We start from the raw sequence: 26,287 nt of genomic DNA, 5'->3' as shown, positions 1-26,287 counted from the left end.
TATCGAACCATAACTGCATATATATGTAGTTCAGAATTACATGGCGCCAAATGTTAGAGCATTACCGTTAGTACGTTCACTGTTTTAATGGAAGTGAGAATGTTGATAAATATGGCGTTTACGTGGTGCTGGCAACATCGAAAAAGGTGTCTGTTGCTGCTGGTCTGTGAGATAATAAAACTTCTTTGAAACGTCCCCCACGAGTGTGGATTTTCCTTGGGGAAGTTCGAGGAACAGAACAAAAATAAGTTTGCGGTGTTCCCAATCCGCAAGTCTGCACCCGCCTGCAAGTGCCCCCGTTTGTCTTTGTGGAATTAGAGCGAGTATATATATATATATATATATATATATATATATATATATATATATATATATATATATATATATATATATATATATGAGGCTCCTGCTTGATTTCGTGTACTTGAGAAGCACTCAAGCGCCGACACCGGGCTCCAAGCACTGCCCAATCTTTTGTGCAGGAAGGTGGGTGAGTCAATCCCTTTCACAGTTCTGGCATCATTACTCTGCCGACGCGTTTCGAATTAACATTCTTCTTCATGGGCTGATGATGGCAGAAGAAACACGAACCAGGTGGTATCCCCATTTATGCAATATAGCGCGCCTCCTCTCTGGCTGATCTCTATGATACTACGCTAAGCATCATGGGAGTTGTAGTCCTGGAAGTGTTGTTAAAATACTGCTGGTTTATTAAAGGCTCGCAGATGAGCCCCGACGAACCCACTGTCCTCTATCAGTGCCGATGTACCACTAATAGGAGCATGTTGGATACAGGTTCCTGTGGCCCCCAGGTTCCCGGGGTGGTGCTCCTCGGCGGAACGAATGCCGCCAATGTATGAGGCTCCTGCTTGATTTCGTGTACTTGAGAAGCACTCAAGCGCCGACACCGGGCTCCAAGCACTGCCCAATCTTTTGTGCAGGAAGGTGGGTGAGTCAATCCCTTTCACAGTTCTGGCATCATTACTCTACCGACGCGTTTCGAATTAACATTCTTCTTCATGGGCTGATGATGGCAGAAGAAACACGAACCAGGTGGTATCCACATTTATGCAATATAGCGCGCCTCCTCTCTGGCTGATCTCTATGATACTACGCTTAGCATCATGGGAGTTGTAGTCCTGGAAGTGTTGTTAAAATACTGCTGGTTTATTAAAGGCTCGCAGATGAGCCCCGACGAACCCACTGTCCTCTATCAGTGCCGATGTACCACTAATAGGAGCATGTTGGATACAGGTTCCTGTGGCCCTCAGGTTCCCGGGGTGGTGCTCCTCGGCGGAACGAACGCCGCCAATGTATGAGGCTCCTGCTTGATTTCGTGTACTTGAGAAGCACTCAAGCGCCGACACCGGGCTCCAAGCACTGCCCAATCTTTTGTGCAGGAAGGTGGGTGAGTCAATCCCTTTCACAGTTCTGGCATCATTACTCTGCCGACGCGTTTCGAATTAACATTCTTCTTCATGGGCTGATGATGGCAGAAGAAACACGAACCAGGTGGTATCCCCATTTATGCAATATAGTGCGCCTCCTCTCTGGCTGATCTCTATGATACTACGCTTAGCATCATGGGAGTTGTAGTCCTGGAAGTGTTGTTAAAATACTGCTGGTTTATTAAAGGCTCGCAGATGAGCCCCGACGAACCCACTGTCCTCTATCAGTGCCGATGTACCACTAATAGGAGCATGTTGGATACAGGTTCCTGTGGCCCCCAGGTTCCCGGGGTGGTGCTCCTCGGCGGAACGAACGCCGCCAATGTATGAGGCTCCTGCTTGATTTCGTGTACTTGACAAGCACTCAAGCGCCGACACCGGGCTCCAAGCACTGCCCAATCTTTTGTGCAGGAAGGTGGGTGAGTCAATCCCTTTCACAGTTCTGGCATCATTACTCTGCCGACGCGTTTCGAATTAACATTCTTCTTCATGGGCTGATGATGGCAGAAGAAACACGAACCAGGTGGTATCCCCATTTATGCAATATAGCGCGCCTCCTCTCTGGCTGATCTCTATGATACTACGCTTAGCATCATGGGAGTTGTAGTCCTGGAAGTGTTGTTAAAATACTGCTGGTTTATTAAAGGCTCGCAGATGAGCCCCGACGAACCCACTGTCCTCTATCAGTGCCGATGTACCACTAATAGGAGCATGTTGGATACAGGTTCCTGTGGCCCCCAGGTTCCCGGGGTGGTGCTCCTCGGCGGAACGAACGCCGCCAATGTATGAGGCTCCTGCTTGATTTCTCAAGTACACGAAATCAAGCAGGAGCCTCATACATTGGCGGCGTTCGTTCCGCCGAGGAGCACCACCCCGGGAACCTGGGGGCCACAGGAACCTGTATCCAACATGCTCCTATTAGTGGTACATCGGCACTGATAGAGGACAGTGGGTTCGTCGGGGCTCATCTGCGAGCCTTTAATAAACCAGCAGTATTTTAACAACACTTCCAGGACTACAACTCCCATGATGCTAAGCGTAGTATCATAGAGATCAGCCAGAAAGGAGGCGCGCTATATTGCATAAATGGGGATACCACCTGGTTCGTGTTTCTTCTGCCATCATCAGCCCATGAAGAAGAATGTTAATTCGAAACGCGTCGGCAGAGTAATGATGCCAGAACTGTGAAAGGGATTGACTCACCCACCTTCCTGCACAAAAGATTGGGCAGTGCTTGGAGCCCGGTGTCGGCGCTTGAGTGCTTCTCAAGTACACGAAATCAAGCAGGAGCCTCATATATATATATATATATATATATATATATATATATATATATATATATAGCGGTATGGTGATGAGTAATTAAAATCACTACTCACAAATACTGGGTTTGCCTCGTCTGTTCTGCTGCTGCATGCTGCCGCTGGACGTCTTTATGCCGAATATATATATATATATATATATATTTACAACATGTTTTCCCCGGTCCCGGGGAGGGTGGGGTCGCAGAAACAAAACGGAATTCAATCGCTTGTAGTCTTGATAGTTTCTTTATTTCACAAATCCATGGGGGAACAAAAAACAACCAACGCGTTTCGGCAGCGTCCGCTGCCTTGGTCACGGTCCACGTGACCAAGGCAGCGGACGCTGCCGAAACGCGTTGGTTGTTTTTTGTTCCCCCATGGATTTGTGAAATAAAGAAACTATCAAGACTACAAGCGATTGAATTCCGTTTTGTTTCTGCGACCCCACCCTCCCCGGGACCGGGGAAAACATGTTGTAAATTGTGAGCGGCTGGCTCATCCGCAGGGGTAACGCGACCAAGAAAGCAGCGCCTATCGAAGAGGAAGGGAGCCAAGTGACAGATATATATATATATATATATATATATATATATATATATATATATATATATATATAAATTAAAAAACAAACTCCTGACATACAATCCCGTACAAGGAGATCAGGTACGGACCACTTCGAGCTGGATTCAGAGTGCTTTATTGCACCTTATCACACAGCATGACGCGTTTCGACCGGGTCTCCCCGGTCTTGATCACATGACATGCTTGAATAAATGACACAATATATAGGGATGTGAAAATGGTAAAACACTCCCCCTGATATGATGAAGCTAAACAAAATACTTAATCACTATTTTCTTTAAGCAAGTGTCAACACACATTTTTACAAATTGATATCTGCCTTTGTTTAAACATGGAACAACCGTGTATTGGTAATTATAGCCAAGTGGCTAACAGCATTAGTAAATCTGTAACATGCAATTAATTGATGTAAAAAGGGCCAAATTCAGTGCAGTTGATTGCATATTCAGGTTTTGCTAAAATCATTTGAGGAGTGTGTGTGCTAATAAATGAGTAAAGTGGAAGTGCAAAAAAGTGCTAATCGTCATTAGTTAAAAATAGCTATTAAAAATATCATAGCTAAAAAACTACGGGGTATATTATCAACAACTAGCGATAATTTTTGTCTCTAACTTGTTTAGAGACAAAAATTATCGCCGCACATCGGCGATTTTTATCGCAGATAAACCTTGCTATTAGCAAGGTTTATCGCAAATGCGATAAAAAACGCCCGCAATGCATGAATATCGCTGAAAAGTCAGCGATATTCATGCATTATCGAGCAAATGCTCTTAGCCATGTTATCCACCTCCCATTGGATAACATGGCTAAGAACTGCTCAGGGCAGGTGTTAGCTTTTGGAGATATTCGCCCTTAGCGCAAATATCTCCAAAAGTTGGTAATAGGAGATAGCGATGTTAGCGACTGTTTCCAGTCGCTAACATCTTGGCACGCCCACTTTGCATATCATTAGTGATAAATATCACTGACATGCAAAGTGGGGCCCATGATGGTCGCTATCTCCTATTAGCTGTCGCTAACTGGTGTTAGCGACAGCTTGGTAATAGGGAGATAATTTTATCTCCGCTTTCTTGGCTTTTAAAGCCAAAAAAGCGGAGATAAAACCCCTTGATAATATACCCCTACGTGTCTAAAACAGGTTAAAGGTATATATAGGTACGTAAATCTGGAGTTAAGAATAATACATTTATTTATACTTACCTATTTCCTCTTCGATATTTTTGACATGATATTTTGTCCAGACGATATATAATGTGTTTCTGATATTCCATCACTGATCTACCAGGGGTCTGGCTTGGCTCTTAGAGGTTGTGCACGAGCCCTGAATTTGTTTGCCATGTAATTCATACCACAAAATCAGATAAAATATGATAAATTCCCTTCAAAATTCAATATTATTTCTTTAACACGTGGAAGAACAAAAAGGGTTAAAATACCTGTGCACATCAACAGAGGCCACTTTCAATCACCAATCAAAAGAGGGAAATGGTGCACCTTAAATATGTACTCTAGCAATCAGCTACATGTATGGACATGGCTAGTTGTATGGAAACAATCTAAAGGTGCCAGAATTCATCCCTTATGTAACCTATTTATAACTGGTGTGTTTACCTTTAAGCCCATTAGGATTCTAACCAGTTACCGGTATGAAACGTTTTTTCTAGGGTGAGTGGGGTCACAAAAGCTTTTGGCAAGCATTGACATTAATACATCACATCATGGTACTGCACTACGAAAAACAAATTAAATGTGATCGTTTTTAAACATGAACTTAGAACTATCCCTGTCCCCGTCTCACCCTGGTGACGGTGTCATTAGTGAAATAAGAGGCCAGTCTGTTGTCATGTAAACCCAGTATGTGGTTCAGCTTGTTACAGACAGAGCAACATTATATTCTATTAAATCAAACATAATAGGTTTTTGAAACAGCTGGTATTCCGAACTCCCATCATTGAAAGTGTGTTCATGTGATAATGAAGAAAAAGGAGGATCGGTGAAACAAAATGTTTGCCTAAGATCACATAATTTGGTTAAGCGGGGAAGCTGTGATTAATCCAGGTTTTCTGGTTTCACTTTGTACAAATCAGCCACTAAATGAATATGTATTTGTCTCTTCTTTCTACCTCAAGTGTTAATGCTTTGTTTTTACCTCTTTGTGCGTGAGGGTAGAGTGAAGGCAGCAGCCACATGAAAGCTCAGCTCGTTATTGGCTCAAGGTTCCAACAAGACCTTGAGCTGAGCTGAGCCAGGCTTCAGGCTCGAGCCTGCCTCGAGCTGCCAGTGACTCGCCCATCTCTACCTCCGGTTTCAGTGTATACATTTCTGTGGTCAGTGAGACGCCCATCTCATGCTGTAGTGTGTATTTTTCAGTGATTTATGACAAGTACCACTCCTGTCATTTCTGTGACTACTAAAACCCCTTTCTTGCTTGTTTATATATATATGTCACTCCTTTCTGCCAATGTGTAGGTTTCCATGTCACTGAAAGGTGCTTATCTTGTTAGCGCATATATTTCTATGGTCAGGGGCAGGCTTCTTTAGCTGTGTATAATATGTAGCTAACATCAATGAGAGATGCTTATTTCAGCCAATATACACAGCTCTGTGATCAGTGAGAGGTTCATCTCTTGTTAGTATATATGTCTCTATGGTCAGTGAGAGCCCCCCCCTTTGTCAGTATATATGTCTCTATGGTCAGTGAGAGCCCCCCCTCTGTCAGTATATATGTCTCTATGGTCAGTGAGAGACTTCCACCTCTTTGCTCCCAGCTTTAGCATCTCTGTGGTCAGTGAGGGCCCTTTCACTCTTCCGTCAGTGTTTATTTCTAATCTCAACAGCCCCATATCTGTTGTGCTGACAAGGTTTACATGAAATGTATGCATAGTTCAGCATGTGATCTCATCGCCTGAGCTCCCCCTGGGGTGTTGTAATTTCACTTTTAGGATCAAAATTCGACTTAACAGGAATGTACTTAGCAGGGAGCCCTGAAAGCTGCAGTACAAGATAAGTCCATCTCAGCCGTCACAAATCATCACTCCACCTTCTGCGTGACATCCTATATGGGTCCCTGAGCACCCAAGGCAGACCTGCAGCAGTTGCTGCTCAGGGGGAAGGGAGGAGCTACAAGCACTTACAGATAAGGGAGCAAGAACAGCATTTAATGCAATCTCAAAAGGTTTTGAGAGCCTCTATGACAAAACTGGATGGCTCAGTGGGTGCAGCAAAACACTGGAGAGCCTTCCAACCATAGTTCGTCGAGTTGTGTCCGACAGCTTGGTACTGACGGCAGACGTCATCTCTCTATCTCATTTGAAAGATGATACTTTCTATTTCTGTAAATCCTCCTAGTCCTTCATCGATGTTATGCATGGAGGGCGAATTCCGACGTTGTAGGACTGCGTTTACAATCCTAGCGTTGAGGCTTTTTTTCCATGAACCCAACGTTTGGAAAGCTGAACAGTCTTGCCATCTTTGGTCCCAAAAGTGTTGTAGGAAACATAAGGGCATATTTACAATTGGATAGCGCCAACAGAATGTCACTTTTAGTGATATCCCCTTCTCCTTATTTACAAAGCGATGTTACGCCACTTTGCGTGGCTTATGCAGCTTTGTAAATAAGTCCCATTTTCATGCTTCACTTAGCGTGAAAGGGGCGTGCAATGGGTGTTTCAGTGGGGCAGAGCCAAAAACTAAGGGCAGGTAAAACCTGGTCTTAGATTGGTGACATGAGGAATGATTATTAATTTCTCCTTGTATTTTGCTCTTTCTGTGTGTGCTGCACTGTGCAGCACACATTAAAACAGCAAATTGCCTTTAAATATTGTTTATGTGCAGGAAGGTGTCCCTTTCTACACATAAACAAATGCCCCTGCAGCGCAGTCACCCTTACACCATGGCACATGGGTGCCTTAGCTGGTGCTAGGCAGATTTTTTAGCACTAGAGAAAACACAGGGATGCACTGTATTTTTGTAAATATGGCGCATCCCTGCATTTAAAAAAAGTTGGGGCGCAGAGTAACTAATTTGGAGTAGCACTGCACTTTGACATTTTATTGTAAATATTCCCCATGCTGTCTATATAGGGAACTTATGTGAAAGCTATCCAGGAGGGTGAAATAGCTACAACGTCTACTGTCCATGAGACTGGAACATCTGCAAAGACCCGAAGCTTACCGCAAAACTTTTGGTAAGAATGGTAAAGATACAATCAGGAATTGAGGACAAACAAGATCTGTCCAAAAAGGCCCATGACAGTCTGTGTTACTCACTGTACCATCAGCCGGGGAAAGCTTGGTACTTAGCCTGCCCTATGAAACTAGCCATCAAAAACGATTTTCTGAGGCTGAGGTGAGGGTTAATTCCTTCAAAAGGCAATAAATGTGGGTGGCTAACTGGGTCTGCGAAACAGCACTGTTGCCTATGTAACTATAAGAAGGAAAGTATCTCCCATGTAATATGCCTCGGCCAGTCTTGAAAACTTTAAGATGCTACTGGTTGAAACCCTTGTTCCACACACTCAGCATAAGACAATGTAACACAGCTATTTCCACATGTGTGGGTGGTGTGAACCCGCAGCAATCAGCCCAATATGTGAAATTCCTCAAAGAAGCATTAAAATTATTGAACTTACCATTGAAGAGTGTTCTACTATCTTACATGTTGGAGAGTGCCTAGCCTTTTCATCCATCGGAGTTGGGCTACATTGGGCTCTTGGACATTTTATTTTTAAACAGCAGTGCAGACTATAGCCAAAACTAAAAGATGCCTGTTGTACCTGTATTATAGATTTCTATGGCTGTTTTTTGATCGTCCACAGTATTATTTGCAGGAGTTCACTAATCATGAATACTATGTTGCTGTCATTCGATACGTAGCAGAGGTGCTCTTTGAAGGCTCTGCTCGGTGCATTTTAGTAACAACAAGTTATGTATTAACCATATTTTTTCAACAGAACTCTTGGAAGTCCGTACCTCTGTGTATGGAGTAGGCTGTTATCCTCCTTTTCTTTCTCTTTTTTATTTGAGTGCCATTTCATCCCCTGTGGGCAATGTCACACATTGCACTTTAGTGGATCTGGGGCCAGGATCATCAGACCGTTTGCAAAAGGATCATCAGGCCGTTTACGACCGGTAAAATGCATTTTACCATGTACCGAAGGCAAAATGTGATTCAGTAACTTCTTACCAAATTGCATTTTGCTTTTCATGATTCCGAATTAGAAAGAGGCGTATTTAGGGTGTTCCTTCCTAATACCAAAAGCACTGGTATGTATGAATGTTATGCAACAGGAAATGCGGTCGCAAAACATTTGCAGTTACCACCTACTTCAAGTTGGTGGTAAACCATTTGCAACCGGAAAGGGGTACCCAGGGGATCCCTTCCCCTATGTGAATGTGGGCGCCAACATTTTTTAAGAGCTGCCAGTGGTCCGTGGTACCACTGCCTACTCTTAAAAAACAAAAAAGAAGCTTTTCATTTTTATTTTTTAAATCCTTCCCATTTTCCTTAGGAAAATAAGGGCTGCATTACAAAAAAAATTGCTTTTTTACAGACATGGTGTTCTGCGGCCACCATTCCTTTGATTCTAGCCATTCACAAAGGGTCGCTAATAGCGACCTACCTCATTAATATTGAGGCAGGTCCGTTTGCCATCCACTGCGAATCGCTAACAGTGTCAAAACACACTGTTGTACATCGCAGCTTACTGTTTCCTAATACTGAATCGCAAAAATTTGCTATTAGGATATTGCTAAACATGCGATTTTGTACATCGGGTCCCTGATTCTTAAAGGAGTTGAGTGTTTCTACAAGTACCAAATGACCAAACTATCCCCCACATGCATCAACCTATTTAGGAAGTGCAAACGGTGCGAATCGGTAAATTCGGCCGTTTGCACTTCCTAAATACGTTTTTGGGATGCATGAAACAATTCGCTATTTTTTGCATTTCTTAAAAATGCAAATGCAATTAAGGAATCGTATTTGTGCGATTCCTTAAATGCAATGCATCAATTTGTAAAAAATAGCGAATTTTGAAATTGGAAGTGCAAATTAACACGAGGTTGACCCTCGTGTTAATTTGCGAAAATGTTTAAAAAAGCAAAAAAATTCATTTTTTAAACTTGCATGTTACAGACACACATGTCCTTAGGACATGTGTGTGTGAAACATGCACTTGAAAATACATTTCAGGGGTGCAGGGGGGGGTCCTTTGGACCCCCCTCTGCACCCTTGCAATGCATCAAAAAATTGCGAGTGCAAAAAAAAAAATGCAAAACGGCATTGATTCCTATGGGCCTCTAGGCCCATAGGAATCAATGTAATGCCATTCCTTAATTGCGATTCGCAATTAAGGAATCGCAATTTCCGAAAATTAAGAAATCCTAAAAATATTTAGGATTTCTTGAGGCATAGGATTTTGCATTTCCTAAATAGCGATTCCTTAATTTTCGCTATTTAAGAAATGCAAAATCCTAGATTGATGCATGTGGGGGATAGATTCGCCTGAAGCTCAGTTTTATTTATTATTTTTAGATTGATGTTTTTTTTAAATATATTGTGATGGTTATAAATAACTTGATACAATAAAAATGTTTTCTATCTCTCTATCTGTCCATGGCTGTATATGCAATAGATGCATTCAATGCAGTCCAGGGAGGCCGAAATGTCTGCACCGACCGATATCCCGGACATTAAAATACCAGCACCTACGTCTGTACAGCACGCTGAAATATCGTCGACGAGGCTGTCCGGGTCTTTGAAACGTGTGCATCGACCTCTGCTTTGAAGACTAAAATATCTTCATCGAACACTGGACAGGGCGCTAAAATATCTTCACCGACCTCTGTACCGGACGGTAAAGTATCTCCACCGGCCGCTGGCCCTGATGCTCAAATAAAATGTCTGGAGCACTGAAAATGTGCACACTGGCCGCTGTCCAGGGTACTGAATTCTATGGGGCAGCGGCTGACCATGGTGCTGAACTCTTAGCACGAGCTGGACGGAACTGCCTTTCTCGTGTTTCGCGCTAGTCGCTGTCAGGGTGATGAATTGTTTGTATCGGGCCCCTAAAACGTATGTTTGGTGTGTCCGTATAGGCTGCAATCAAATGCACTAAAATGTAGGCACCTGCAATTGTCCACCGAGAAATGGCAGCAGCATGGGGCTCTACGTGACAAGCGATGGGGAGTAACGGACACTGTTCGAGAGGCTAAAGGTCAGCAGCTGTCAAACAATATTAAGGCTTCTGAAATGTAGACACGACTACTGCCAGGGGGCTCAAATGCCTGCACTGTTTATGAAGCGTAAATGTCCATACTCGCTGCCGGCAAGGTCCTTAAGTGTCCCGGGTGCTGCTAACTCCAAACGAGCAGCTGTCAAAGGCCCTGAGGTGACAGCAGCAGCTGCTCTGCGCGAGGCTGGAATGTGAGCATCGCCCCCTGTCTAGGGTGCATCTGACCAGACCGCTGCAGTGTCACTGAAAGCCTGAAGTGCTTGTGTTACGCGTTAGGGAAAACACACATAGAGAGTCATTTAGAGCCTCGCGGGCGGGCGGTCCAGTAGTTCACCAAAGCATTTTTTTCTTGGATACAAACAAGGAGGTCCAGCAAGGTTTTTCGCGGGGTGACAGGACCAGTGTGTGTTTTCCTTACCCAAGACTATCATGCCTCGCACAGCGTCCTGGGTAGGAACAAACGAGTAATGGGGCCACGCCTTAAGGCTTAAGTGGTATAGGGCGACCCTCCTTTTGACCTGGTGCCAAATAGAGGACGCGCAGCCAGCACAAAGGTTAAACATGGATCTAAGGTGTAAACTCGCCATTCCCCCCAGCGGGAACTGCACGTTTGGCGGCGCAGGAGCACCGACATCAGGCCCTTAGACTCACTACACAGGGCAACATCGTAACAAGCAGCTTTATCGGTGGTGGCAGCCTAGAGGGTCAGTTAAGGCCCTGGAGGTCCTGCCATTACCCTCCCACCGTTCCAAGGAACATTTCCCAACAGCTGAGCTTGCAATAGGCCTGTCTATGGACAAAGAATCCTCCTCATTCGCTCCTTGCACCCTCCCTCGACGAGCCTTTCATTCACGAGCCCCGAAGGCAGGAGGAGAGCTGGTCCTGAAGAATGCTGGCTGGAGTTCAGGTGGAAAAGTCAAACGTGAGCTACAATAATAATCATAATAACGTTACTATTATTATTATCATCGTCATCATCATCATTATTAAGTTTGGTGGTAATAAAGATCATGATAATGTGGTTTATACCGCTTTTCAGCACATTCCTTTACTGCCATGGTCCAATGCCTTATTTTATATATGTTCCTTGAGAGAACAGCAATCTCTTCAATGTTCACTAACTGCTACGATTCCAGTATCCGTTTTTTCCCACACAATAAACAGGACTTACTTCCCTGAAGACTTCTACTTGCGAGACGTCCCTTCTGGCATAGCAACATCCCTGGAGCTTCCTCCTGTCCCTAGAGGACGCCTGGATATTTTGTGTGCTTTCGGTACTGCTATCGCTAAATCAAAAAAACAATACTTGGAATACATTAGAAGTGGCTGGAGCTGCCTTAATTAGCAGGGATCTGCCCAAGATGGCTGCCAAATCTTGCGAGATTTCACCCTCGATAATACGTCCTTAATTGATGAGCTAGGAGCTATCAAGGTAGCATCACGAGTCATCTCCTGCTCTAGCCTTATAAACCTCCATGATGTTTAAGGCTACAATGGTGTCTCATACAAAAGGTAGCCCCCACTATGTGACGCCTGAGCCATGGGAAGGAGGGCTCCTGCCACGAGTTCCCTGGACCCTATGTGATAAGGGCCCTAACGCTGCTCAAGTAGGTAAAGTCTTTCTATGAGATCATGAATGCAGAGGCCGGAGTAAACTCCTGACAGGTAGGGCCTCCTGGCCAAAAGGCCATATCCAGCACATAATATGTATTTGGCAAGAGAATGCAGTACAGTGCTTAATTAGTAACATAATGAGTGCCGGTGCCCAAAGCACTGCTCAAAAGACAACGGCCAGTGCTGTTAAAAGTTCCCTCATCAAATACCAAGTCTGCTTAGTCCAGAATCCACCTCAGTCCTCTTTAGTCCACTGCCACACGGTCCATGCCCCATTATAACACTCTTGCAGGCCCCTGCTTTCTCCTTGTTGACTTTTTTCCGACTAATCTTATTTAACCTTTTCGGTGCTCATGATGGCTCCCGGCCGTCATGAGTCATGGTAGGCGTGTGCTCATGACGGCCGGGAGCCGTCAGAACGTTGCCGCTCCGCTCATGTGGTGTTAATTTATCTGCCTGTGCTGGAGAATTAATCAGTGGGCGGAGTGATTTATGACGGCGGAGACATGAGTACCGCAGCACCACGCCCAACCCCGCCCCCCTCGCACCGCGGTGGAATTCGCTCCACGGCGAAGGGGATAATCTTATTTGTTTGTGTATTTTGGGGAATGTCTGATAAGGAAAAATAAATAGCAGTGGGCCTCAACGGCCCCAAAAAATAAATGCCAATGGGCTCGGCCGGCAAACACCAGTTCAAATTATGCACTGTGGTACATAATAAAAGATCCCATAAAATTCACTGAAAAAAATCCACAATTAAAGGTTAGTTATGCTTCAGCGAGAACAAAGCAAAAAACGTTAAAATCGCAAGTCATGGTTTGTAGCACAATGCACACCATAACTCACACCCCACTATACTTAGTATCCCCCTTAGCCGAGACATGATAAAAAAGGGAATTTAAAAGAACAAACAAATAGCAAGGGCATTAAAACTACATTCTCCAGTAAAGGCTACACCTAATTTGTTCAAGAGAAACAGCAAGATAGGCCCATTGTGAGATCTATTACATGGGACTTTGAGAGCAGTACGGACCACAAGAGTTGTGATTCGTTGCAACTTTAAACCTATTTTAGTTCAGTTCATAAGCTTTATTCGATTATTCAATAAACAATCATAAAAGCACACAGAATATTAAAACAACACATTAGGATTAAAAAGAAAAGGAATACAGTATAATACAAGGTATAAAACAGTTCGGTGGGAAGGAGTACAATAAACATAGCAGCTATTAATACACAAAAGGCATAATTAGAACTCCAGGCTTTTTCGGTTGGACATTGATTTTAGAATACAGGTCCCCGTAAAAAACCAGACATCCGAGGTATCAAGTGCAAATAGGAGACTCATAGCAGTTTTAACTGTAAACACAGAGTATTTCTTAAAAAGAGGTTTAAGATAAAAAATACGAAGTTGGAAATACAAGGGGCATATTAGCATAAAATGCAACGTGCTCTGTTTTGTGGCTCCGTCACATGGGCAGGGAGTTGACGTATGTTTTTTCATCTGGGGGAATGCCACCAGGTAATGAACAATGCCTAATCTCAACCTTGTGAGAACAAACTGATGGGACTGTTTGGTAGTTACTTTTAAATACTTAGGCATGCCATGACCGTCCACATTATTAGAATTATAAAATACATGAGTGGTGAGGTGGCTACAATGTTCTTTACGCATATTAGATTTGACCCCCAAAAAGACGTTTTTGACCTCCTGTTTAGATAAGTTGATTGCACATACAGGGTCACTGAAAACATCCAGATCAAACATTTCTTTATAAGAAGTTAAAACATATTTTAACCAAGGGATCTGACGGGCTTTATCCAGGCGAAGACAATCTTGGATTATTCGCCTAGTGAAACCTGTTTCGTCCTTGGCCCAAATTGCCCTCCAGGCCATAAGGGGTCTCAATCCTGTTAAGTCGGTCAAGAATTCCAACCCCGCCTCATTGTGAATTAGTTCGGTGGATGCCGAGGGTGGGAGACAGAGAAGTCTCTTTAGGAATGTATTTTCAACTACTTGCAGATCCCCTTGTTTACAATGTCCCCACACTCCCGAACCATAAAGAGCAACTGAAGCACATCTATGCCGGTAGACATTTAGCATATCAGGAATGCGACGGCTGCCTAGTTTGGAAGCAAATCGGAAAACTCCTGAGGACCCTTTGACCATCTTGGCCTTGATGTTAAGTAGCTCTGAGGCCCACGACCCACTGCTGCTGAAAGTTATTCCTAAATAGCAGAATTTGTCCACCACCTCAATTCTATGTTCCTTAAACTGGAACGGTTTAAGCTGTTTCACCTTTTTCCCACAAACCAAGATAAAAGTTTTAGAATTATTGATTTTTAATTTCCTCCCCTTTATAAAATCATAAAAATAGTTCATTATTCTTTGCAGACCAATTGGAGTTCTCGAGAGTAGAACAGTATCGTCTGCATAAAGCAGTACCGGGATAGCTTGGCCTTCAACTTGGGGAGTATCTGCTTGAACCTTCTTCAAATCGGATTCCATAGCATTTATAAAAAGGGAGAAAAGTAATGGGGCTAAAACACAGCCTTGCCTGATGCCGGATTTAACCTTGATCCTCTTTGTGCATTCCCCGACAAGCCAAAGCGGATCTGGGCTGACAACTTATTATAAAGTCTGGCCAAAAAATAGATAATTGCATCCGGTGCTCCCATGTCAAGTAACGTGGACCACAAAAGGGTGTGGTCCACCAGATCAAAGGCGCTAGAAAGGTCTGCAAAGCAGAGAAATAGGGAGCCCTGTTTAGCTTTCGTATATTTCCCGATGATTAGATCTAGATTAATACACTGCTCAATAGTGCCGAGACCCTTGCGGAAACCATATTGGGAGACCGCAAGGATATTGTTAGCTTCAGCCCATTCCTCCAGATGAGTTAGTAAGACCCTACTCATAATTTTCAGCGAAGAATCCAGAAGGGAGATAGGGCGGTAGTTCTTGGCCTCTCCTCTATCTCCCTTCTTGAAAATCGGCAAAATTATGGATTCGCTCCATGTGGAAGGTGTACTATCTTTAACGGAGGCATTAAAAACCAAGGTCAGGAGGGGGCTCCATAGCGCTAAATCAGTTTTATACAGATCGACCGGAACACCGTCCGGTCCTGGGGCCTTCCCCCCCTTACTGTTGCGGATAGCGGTATCAACTTCGAGTAGTGCAATCTCCAAGGGTAGCTTAGATCCTATAGTGTCAGCACTTAAACTAACACGATCCTCCCCGGCCGGATCAAAAATTACGGTAAAATATTGAACCCATTTGTCCTCACTGACCTGAGCTGTTAAAACTGTGAATTCCTCCTTTTGGAGGAATGGGCTGTTAACAGTACTCCAGAATAACTTGCTGTCTCGCAGCTCCGCTGCTTTAGTTAGGTTGTCCCACGCTTGTTCCCTAAGCTCCTGTTTTCTACGGGTCAAATGGAGTTTATAGGTTGCCCTAAGAAGTGTTACGGCTTCCCTGTCTCTAGGGTGGCTTGAGAGTGCCCTCTTTAATTCTTGTAGGGAGTTCGTGCAGGCTCTGTCAAACCACCCTACAGTTGCCCTCTTAGAATTAACCTTAGATATGGTGAGGGTCCTTTTAATTATATCGCTGAGTTTTTCAAATTCAGCGATAGTGCACGTTGGGGCGGTATCACCATCAAGACAGCGGAGCAGCTCTTCAGATCCAGCTACCACTATTTTCCACAGCAACTTATCGGAGTTTTTCCCACACCATTTGATCCTATTACCATTTTGCCTGCAAGGGATAATTTCATCAACAATCCTACGCTTATATGAAGGCATAGTCCCCCAGATAGAAATCGACATAGTAATGGCATTATGATCACTGAGGCCAAAATCAACAATGATAGGAACAGCACAAAATGGGGCAATATGTACAGAAATCAGCAAGTAATCAATAACGGAGGCAGATTTCCTCCCTACAAAAGTCGGTACAATATTACCATCTGTATCCTCAGCAGGTTGAAGGATTAACAAATCAAAGTTAAGCAAAAGGGTGTTAAGGGAGTCACCATAAGATGTATGGATAAAATGTGCGCGGTCCTCCCCATTAGCCCCGTCAAAACCACATACATTTGTAAATGAATAGGGACAGGTGCGAATATTAGAATCCCCTCCCCAAACGATGTCATAAGGATTATGAATATCCCTACAAATTTTCTTAACGGCTGTCTCAAGGTCATTTACAACACAAGTGCTCGTAGGGTCAAACATATTGTTATAGTGGTTAATTAACAGAGTATCACGGCCCCCTCTTTGTTCCAACCATAGTATTTGCGAATGAGAACCTACGGTAAAGTGGGATTTCACACGTACTTGGAAATTTTACAGACCCGTAGTGGACTCTTGCGCTAGACAGTTGTAGGACTCATAGCCATCAAAGTGGATATCTGTTGTAGACCACGTCTCTTGTAAATTGAGGATGTCATACTTGGAAATAGTTTCCCTCCAACCAAGAGACGACACCTTCTGTCGCCATCCGGCAATATTCCAGCTCATAATTTTAAAACCAGGGACACAGGGAGCTGACTGAGTGAACACAGGATCACTTGGGAATGCTGGGGTTAAAAGTGACTCCTCAAGAATAACAGGGGGGACCAATGGGGGGAGGATGTCCACATGATCTACATCCTGAGGTTGCTCTAAGGGGATAATGATAGAAGTGAGAGATAACTCCGTAGGGATTACAACCACTGGCAGACATTCTACAATGGTATTTCCGTTAGGCTCAGCCACTTCGACCATTAATCCTTTACTGAGGTGAGGTGTCGTTGATAGTGACTCAGTGGCTGGAAGTAGTCAATCAACTCCATCCAAACAACTGAACCGATTATAGTCACAAAAGGGAGCATTCCGGGGCAAGGGGGCCGGTCTTACATCATGTCTTCTTTGCCTACCCCTCCGCTCAACCCTGGTCCAGTCATCCCTTCCTCTACCATAGTTCATAGAATCAGGTGGAAAGAAGAAGGACAGGGAAGGGTCTGGATGTTGGTGTCAAAAGATCTATTAAAACCTGCACAAATATGCGAAACGGTTCTAGGGTCTCTGAAATTGACCGTAATACAATCCCCATTTATGGTCTTAACAGTTTTACCCAGCCAGGGCACCCTTCTTACCATGATGTAAATGTAAATGTAAATGTAGTTGAGCTTATATAGCGCACAGCTACCCGCAGTGGGTTTCCCGGCGCTTGCTTAGGGAACCCTTCCTAGTATTCCCCTGTGAGATATCAGGGTATCCACAAGGTGAAAGTCAGGCATCCCGCCGCGAGGGGCCGTTGTGGAGATTAAGCAAGCTATTGCCCAGAGTCGCAGAGTGTGAACCCGAGAGTCGAGGAGGCACCGGGGCGAGAATTATCGAGTCCGTGGAATTTTTAGCCCAAGACCCGCCGAGGCGGGGAATTGAACCCTGGTCCAGGACCGATCTCAGCTTCCGGGTCTGCTGCCTCTAACACCTGAGCCACACTTCTCCACGCGCCACACTTCTCCATGATGATCTCGTTATGGAGGTGGGCCGGCAAGGGTCTATTCCAATTGAGCCATCTGACGATCTTACTTTTTAGGGCGTGAAAAGTTTCAGCTTCCCCGGCTTCCAGAGTGGGGGCACCCGCTAAAACTACCATAAAGGGATTGGCTTCCGGAGGAAAGTCAGGCAAACGTGGTCTGGGGGCTCTATGCTCTTTAACTGGAGAGCCTACTTGATCGTCATTAGTTAACCCATGGATTTTAACATCACTCAGTGGGGGCACAGGTATTTGCTGAGAGAGGGCAATATTTTCCTGGTTAGGGCCCTGGGAGCCTAAGGATGTGGGGGTACGCTTTTGGGCTTCATTAACTAATTGGGCAGTAGCCCCCCCTGGTGGGGTCCCGGTTTAGTGATGGCAGTTGGGGTGGTAGTCGGGATACAGGGCTAGTTGGAATTCGCAATTATGATGGCTGTGGCTTTCTCTAAGTTCGACGGTCTAAGTTCAATTCGCTCCAGTTTAGCTTCCGGAGGAAATAAGATCGATTTAAATAAGGCACCCATACTTTCAATTGATACATCATTGCTAGGCAAGTTAAGGGAGGGGGGTTAAATTAGGGCGATCAGAGGGGGAGAGGTGACATGCTGTAACTTAGCTAATTTTGCCTTGCTTCCTTCTTTCTTGTTATAAGCCCTCTTTCTTTTTGGGATTGTAGTATGTTTATCTAGGGACCTGTATCGATACTCCTATTCCTGACCCTTGTCCGGTTATAAATCACTAATATCCATACAACGGCACAGAAACCCGTTTCATAAATTAGTCATAGCGCATGCTGTCACATTAAGCAAGCACTATTCCTCCAGCCCCCTAGAAAGCACACCGAGTTCTTAAACAAATCCAAGCCTCAGCAAACCTGGGAAATCCCCGCCTGCTATGTTTTGATTCAGTCCGAGAACACCTGTAAAGCACTGCAAGAACGATCAGTTCTTCGTGACATCCTTATTGACGTCTTATGTCCATCCTTACGTCAAACCCAGCACCTCTCAGGTATAAATATACCAACCCTGCCCTAAGTAACGACACGGTGGTGATGAGCTTGGAGCAGCGACTACTTGCCGGAGAGCCCAGCTGATGCGAGAGCCCACGGACGCTGCCCCTCCCCTTTTGACGCGCTGAGGAAGACGCTGCCTTTCCTCTTGCCGAGGAATCCAGCCTCCAGCAATTCCAGCTTGCCCTCGCGGGTAACTGGGATACCGAGTCCTGAGAAAGAGATACCAGCCCTCCTGCCTTCTAAATCCCAGGTACTGAACTGACTAACCCCTTACAGAGAATTCTTGAGTCAGATTCTTGGCAAAACAAACTTAACTTAAACTGCTACTTACTTACTCCCTCCCATGTATTAGGCTTAGGTCAAGTACACCGGGGTAGGCGTAGTTAGAAGCACCAGTTGAGTACGATTAGTCAATGTATATATGTATGTATATCTTTTATCCATTTTAAAGTATCATATGGCTAAGAAACCATATCAATGCTTTTACAGTATTATTTTATAATCCTGCTTTTACTGTATGCACTTTACTTAACTATAAGTATTGCAATTGTAGCGATTCATTTCTCTTGTATGAGAAAAGAGACTGATCAATAAATAACACCTTTTATTGAAAACGCCCTTCTCTTCTTTTCTCTACAATCTGGTGAAACAAAGTATGTACGTATTGACTGAGTAAAATAGCTGTCTTTTGTTTTCACACGACTCTAGAGATATACTCTTGATCAGGGAGAACAAAGTTGTCATGTTCTATGGTTGTCAGAAACTAAATCCCTTCTTGTCTATCCAGGGAGGTTAAACTCCTCCTCGCCTATTCGAGAAAGTTTCTAGTGAACTCTGAGCTAGCTGGCACACAAAACTTAAGTCTAATATCGTCAGTAGAAGACCTAGTTAACCTCTGTCCTACGTCTATACTATTGAAGATATTATTCCAATGCGCAGAGCCTATTGGGATAATAGGAACTACACTACATGGCGCCCAACGTTTGGTAAGGCGATAAATCTAGCGCAAGGCATTAGAGTAACTCAGTCGTGCTTTTTCACACAGACCCTTTCTCCCATAAATACTCCAAAGACGTCTGGAGTGGGTCAAAGGTTAAAATCCGCCAAACTTAGTAGGAGGAGGCTCCTATGTATGGTTTTTGGTTTATTCAACGTTGAAGGATACAGTGTTCCAAAATATTGTGCACCTAATCTTTGTTTCCTTGAAACTTGATCTGCAACAAAACTTTTCTGTCAGTAAAAATGTCAGAAAGTGATGACGAAAGGGAGGCAGCTAGACTAGCAGCTCAACTCCTAACGGATGACACAAGTCTCCTACAGCAAGACCCGGGTGCAATACTCATCCCGGTCAACATAAGAAAAACTATAACTTTAAAACTTATAGAAAATGGACTGACATCGAGAGGTGGTACAGTCATATTCGTAATTGAGGCACATGAATATCGGCAGACAGAGGTATTCTATTCATGGATAAACTTTCCAGCAGCAAACGCTGTAACAAAGGAGTTCCACTATTACAAAATAGAGGAACCACCGGATATCTACACTCCTTTCGAGGAGGTGGAAATACCATTAAAATACCAAGAGCGGAGGAGGAGCTACGCTACGATCTAAGATGGCTGCTTAAGCTCCCGGCTCCGTCGACCTCCGCTGGCAGCTCGCATATCCTGTCATTTATCCATTACCTACGCCGGACTCCCGTGTGCATGAAGCTCGCCTGATACCGGTGGTGCAATCCTGGACTCCCTAACATACTGGGTGGTGGAGTTATGTCGTGTTCCATTTTCGGCCTACTCCAGGGCTGAAGTCGGGACCTCGATTTCTAGCCCATCCGGGCTGGAATTGATCAACAGCGGCTGTGGAACCAGTGTTTCGTCCGGTCTTCCGTACTCGGATCTTTTTCTGCATCTCCGATCTGCAATCCAGTTACCAGCTGGCACTGAGGACTTGGTCTCGTGACACAGGGTGTGCATCGTGCGCCGCGGTCGGGGGCCGCTCGCCCGGAGACCCTGCTGGGGACGGCGGTGTTGAAGGGGGGGCCCCCGCGGTCGGCGAAGGTGTCGTGATCACCAGCTGAGGGAGCGCCTGCTGTTGCCATCGGCTTCATGTGTGCCTGGAGCCTCGGAAGTGAGTCTGGGGCTCGCGTCCTGCTTCGTCTCTTTGGGAGGGGGAGATGGAGAGGACAGATGGCGCACCATCGTTGAGGTCCGTGATGGCCGCCATTGGGGCGCTCCACTCCCAATTCGCAGTCACGTATGACCGAATGTCAGAAACGCTGGGAAATATCTGCTTGCGACCGGACGATGATGCTGCGAAACACGATCAGCATTCTGTGGTTCCAGTGGAAGATTTGGCCTACTGTTCTGAGGTTCCCGCACGGCAGCCTGACTCAGCTCACGTCGATGATTTTGGCCTCGTGAATGTTGCACCTAAGACCGTAGTTAGCTTTCCCGGTATGACTCATGCTCGGCGAAACATCGTTGCCTAAGGTTTTGATCGCCAAGAACAGCTCTTTAGTGACCGTCGGAGAGGTCTGCTTATCTCCTTCATCTTTCCCCGTTGGTCCTGTGGATGCCGTCATCTTGTATCCTGTCCCCGGTCCGATTCAGCTGCTTCGAACTGCTCTGGACGTTTCGATTACCACATGAATACTGTGGCTTGGGTGGCATGGGTTTTCATAAAGAATCGCACTGGTCAGGGCTGACTTCATCTTATATCCTGCCCTAGATCCGATGCCACTGCTTTGTACTATCTGGGACGCTTCGCTTTCTGCGAGATTGCTGGCTTTGGCGACGTAGATTATCGTGAAGAACCGAATTGTCATGGTTGTCTTTGACTTTTGGGGTTAGCTACGCTTTGTGATCTATGCCGGGATTGTACTGTGTATCTCACTGGGAGTCGGGTGGTTTTGGTTGAGGTCCTCCCCATATTGGTGCTTAATACTTGCTTTTAATAATGGACAATATGTTTTGGGGAGGTCGCTAATGGCGGGGGTATAGGTGGCCGGGAGTATGTTTGTTCTTCTCCTCCTCCGCTTTCTTTATTTCCCTTCTTTGGGGTGTTCCGGGGCGACAGGCACGCTGTTAGTGGGGTAGGCCGTAGCCATTACAGGGGTGCAGGGTGGCGGGTGTTGGGGGGGTTTGTTATTTTAGTTTGTTTTGTTCTATGGTCCCCTTTCTTTCTTTCCTCTTTCTTTGGGTAGGGTTTTTCCTCCCTTACAGTAGGGTTGGCTGTCTCTCCTTATCTTTTTTCTTTCTCTGTTTGGCGTCTATACTTGCCTATACCTTACTGTCTCCGAAGGGTGGGTTTTCGGGAGGGTGTGCTCGCTAATCGCTTGCTATTACATTGTCTTTTATTCCTCGTCAGCCTCGGCGGGCATAGTGTGCCCAATGTTCATATTGCTCATCACCTGGACTTGTTTGCACTGCGGGGTACCTCCCCCCATCTCTTCTTAACTTCATGTTATGGTGTGATGCCACCGATAATACAGCCACTTCTGCTTCTTTATGACTTTAAAATTAAACCTTTGCTATCCTTCTGCGTTGAGGCATATACAATCACATGCTGTATCTGTATTGTCGATATTATTTGGTCGTATATACGTGCATGACTCCTGATCTGATTCCTGTGTTTGCGGCCGGCCTCTGTGGTTGTAGGCCTGCGCTTGTCATATTTTAATTAACTCAATAAAGGTTTTAAAAAAAAAAAAATACCAAGAGCACCTGCTCTGGTTTAAAGGTGCCCTAAAACATAATGATCACATCACCAGGCTCGGTCCACTAGGTAGACCAGGAGCAACGTGGCCGGTTCTAGCCAGCTACACACCACATCCAGACATTGAAAAAATGTCGATACCAGAACTTTTAGCACAGCTGAAACAACTGATTAAAATACATAGACAATTAGTCCAATATGTAATGCAGACTTCAACTTACACTTACACAGTCAGCTATTACATATATCACAGATACTGATATACCTATAGCCATGGCCCTGATTAATGCTCGCTCCCTCTGTAAACACAGACAAGAAATAGCCGAACTTATAACCGACCACAAGTTAGACTTACTGTTTATAACTGAAACATGGACAGATAAAGCTTCCGACACGGATTTAGTGGTTGCTACACCCAATGGCTATAAAATCTATAGACAGGATAGAACAGGTGGGAAAAGAGGAGGAGGACTAGCAATCATAGCCAGAGATAGGTTTGGTATTACAACATCACCTATCCCAGAAACTTCATGCGAAGCCTTACAGTTCAGAGTGGAGCTGAGTGCCCTATATAATATCAAAGGGATACTCCTTTATCGACCTCCAGGAGGCAGAGCAGACTTTCTATCAGGCCTAAGTACCATACTGGAATCACTGGCCATTGAGGACTCTTGTACGGTCCTGGGTGATCTGAACTTCCATCTGGAAGACAAGAGCCAGAGCGATACTCTGGCCTTGCTTTCAGACATGGATATATTGGGGCTCAGACAATTGGTGACCTCATCCACACACGAGGCAGGACACACATTAGATGGTATGTTCTCTAATGTTAAGGGCCTCCAAGTTTCCGACATTCTGCCAATGACTTGGACCGATCACCACGCCATCTTTTTTACTATGAGAGTCCCAACCACGGATTATAAAAAATGTAAAACTTACCCCCACACTCCCTTTAAAGCCTGGAAGAACATCAATCATTCAAAACTGGTAGATCAGCTAGACATCACGCGACCTGTGATCTCACCCGATCCTAACATTGCAACATCACAGTTTCATGACTGGGTGGGCCATGCTGCCAATCTCCTGGTCCCCATAAAGTCTATATCCAAAAACCGAGCTAGGCCTACAGCATTGTGGTACACAGAAGAATTAAAAAAACAAAAGCAACATAGTAGGCACTTTGAAAGGCAGTGGAGAAAAACATATGACGCGGCAAGCAGAAAGCGATATAAAGATTCACTCGCCGTTTATAAAGGAATGATAGCAACAGCTAAAAAGTCTTTTTACTTCGCCCAGATTGAGCAAGCTCAACACTCTAGTAAAAATTGTATGAAATCACCAAAATTTTGTCCGGTAGTCTTCCCGACCTTATACCTCCTCCATCCCAAAAAATGTGTGATGAGCTTGCTAGTTTCTTTTTCTCTAAAGTAGACGATATTTATCAGACGTTTACGTCCAAGTCCAACATAACTAACTTCCCGCTCTCCAATAAACATACAACCCTCTTAGACAGCTTCAATCTTTTAACCGATGACCAAGTAAAGACCATTGAAACCTCTATTAAAACGGGATCTGCATTAGATCCCTGCCCGGTATCAGTCCTTCTCCCTGCTGTTGACGTCTTAATACCAGTAATTACTCAGGTATCCAATTCCATCCTTAGTTCAGGAACCTATCCCACTGTTTTAAAAAAGACACTTCGGAAACCCCTTTTAAAGAAACCGGGCCTTGAAAAAAGTGACCTGAAGAATTATAGGCCCATTGCCAGTCTCCCCTTCATAGCAAAAGTGGTCGAAAAGGCTATGAATTCACAACTGTCGGAGTATCTTGAGAATTATAGACGGCTTGATGACACACAGTTCGGATTCCGGAAATATCATGGGACCGAAACAGCCTTAATTAAGGCGGCAGATGAAGTGCGAGCTATACGAGACCAGGGTGGCACAGCACTCCTGGTAATGTTGGACTTGTCTGCAGCCTTCGACATGGTCGATCATAAGATATTGATCGACCGTGTCGGTAATATGGGCATTGGACAAACGGTAATAAAATTGCTCGCCTCATTCCTCAAGGACAGAACCCAGGCTGTCGTCTTGGGGACATACCAATCTGCTCAGCTGTCACTGCCGTGTGGAGTTCCTCAAGGCTCATCCCTAAGTCCGACACTATTTAATATCTATGTGTCGGACCTTGCTAGTGTCATCAAAAGCCATGGGATGAGCCTAACTTCATATGCAGATGACACGCAATTGGTACTAGCCATTAAAGGCGATGGTCTGGAGGTGGCCCAACGCTTTCAAGATGGAATGTTGGCCATAGAAGACTGGATGGCGATAAACAGCCTAAAACTTAACTCGGAAAAAACCGAGGTGGTCATTTTCGGACCACTTGAACCACCTTGGTCCTCAGCCTGGTGGCCATCTACTCTCGGAGTTCTTCCAACTCCAGTGGCTAAGGTCAGAAATTTAGGAGTCATTTTTGACGATGCTCTCATTTTCGTAGACCATGCGAATAAAGTAGCATCAACGGCACACTATAAGCTACGCATGATCAAGAAAATAAGTCCGTTTTTACCAGCAGCTGCCATTAAAACTCTGGTTAGCTCCCTGGTTCTGTCGGCCCTTGATTATTGCAATGGTTTATTTTTAAACACTCAGGCCAGGGTCCTTAAAAAGCTGCAGTCGATACAAAACGCTGCAGCATGTCTACTCTCCGGACTTCCAAAATTTGCGGCAATATCAGGAACAATAAAAGATTTACATTGGTTGACAATCCACAATAGGATTAAATTCAAATCCTTATGTTTAGTCTACAAGTCCTTAAACAATAAAGGTCCCCAATTTCTAAAGGACCAGTTGGTTCGATATCTGCCCCCTAGACAGCTCCGGTCCTCCAATCTCAACCAACTAACGGTCCCTCGGTCCAAAACAGTCTCATGGGGTGATCGTCGCTTCCTGACAGCGGCACCTAAACTATGGAACGCCTTGCCCCAAGATATTAGACTAAGCCCATCACTCCTGCAGTTTCGCAAGAAACTAAAGACATGGTTGTTTAACCAATAGTTGTTATCTCTGAATCCATTTGGACACCACAAGTCGCACAGAACAATAATCCCGCAAATCTCAGCGCCAAGACGCCCTCGGGTATAAGTCGCGCTTTATAAATGCCAAACATAAACATAAACATAAACATAAACAGTCCAACCAGCTATTAACATTCCACAGCTGACCCCTCATCAGGGGAACACAAATAAAATTACACCACAGAACATACAGTCATGTCTAGGTAAAGTACCCGCAAAACGGGAACAAATTCCATTCTGGTTAGCACAAAAAATAACTCAAATAGAGGCAGTATTTCCGGATACTACCCCTGTTGAGAAACACAGAATTCTGACAATCTGTCTTCCAATGGGGATCGCACCACACGTGGAGGACTGTGACACTTGGGGCACAGTCTTTGCTTCCATTTACACAAAAACACATGGTGTTCCGTCCATGGCGGTAATACTGGATGTGCTAAAACAGATTCAAAATGAATACGGTCCAGAACCTGCTTTAACTCTGGGTATGAAATTACTGAAAGACTTCAAGCAGGTATCAGCATTATTGTTATCCAACATAAAAGGAGAAGCAGCATCTGTGGCGATCCGCCAGAAATTGAAAGAAACAGATATAGCGGAACAACCATTTGAACTTGCCAGAATCATAGAAAAATCCTATGAAGAACTAGGAAGAGATAGTTTGGGTGGGAAACCAGTAAAACCCCAACTAACTGAAAATCCTGAAAAGGTATTTATTAAAAATAATCTGAACACTCCAAAAAAGAGCTGGGATGGGAACAAACAATCCACTCCCAAAG

Source organism: Lissotriton helveticus, chromosome 3_1 (genome assembly GCF_964261635.1).
Source record: "Lissotriton helveticus chromosome 3_1, aLisHel1.1, whole genome shotgun sequence".
In the NCBI taxonomy this organism is placed as follows: Eukaryota; Metazoa; Chordata; class Amphibia; order Caudata; family Salamandridae; genus Lissotriton; species Lissotriton helveticus.
Note: the sequence above shows the minus strand (reverse complement) of the source record.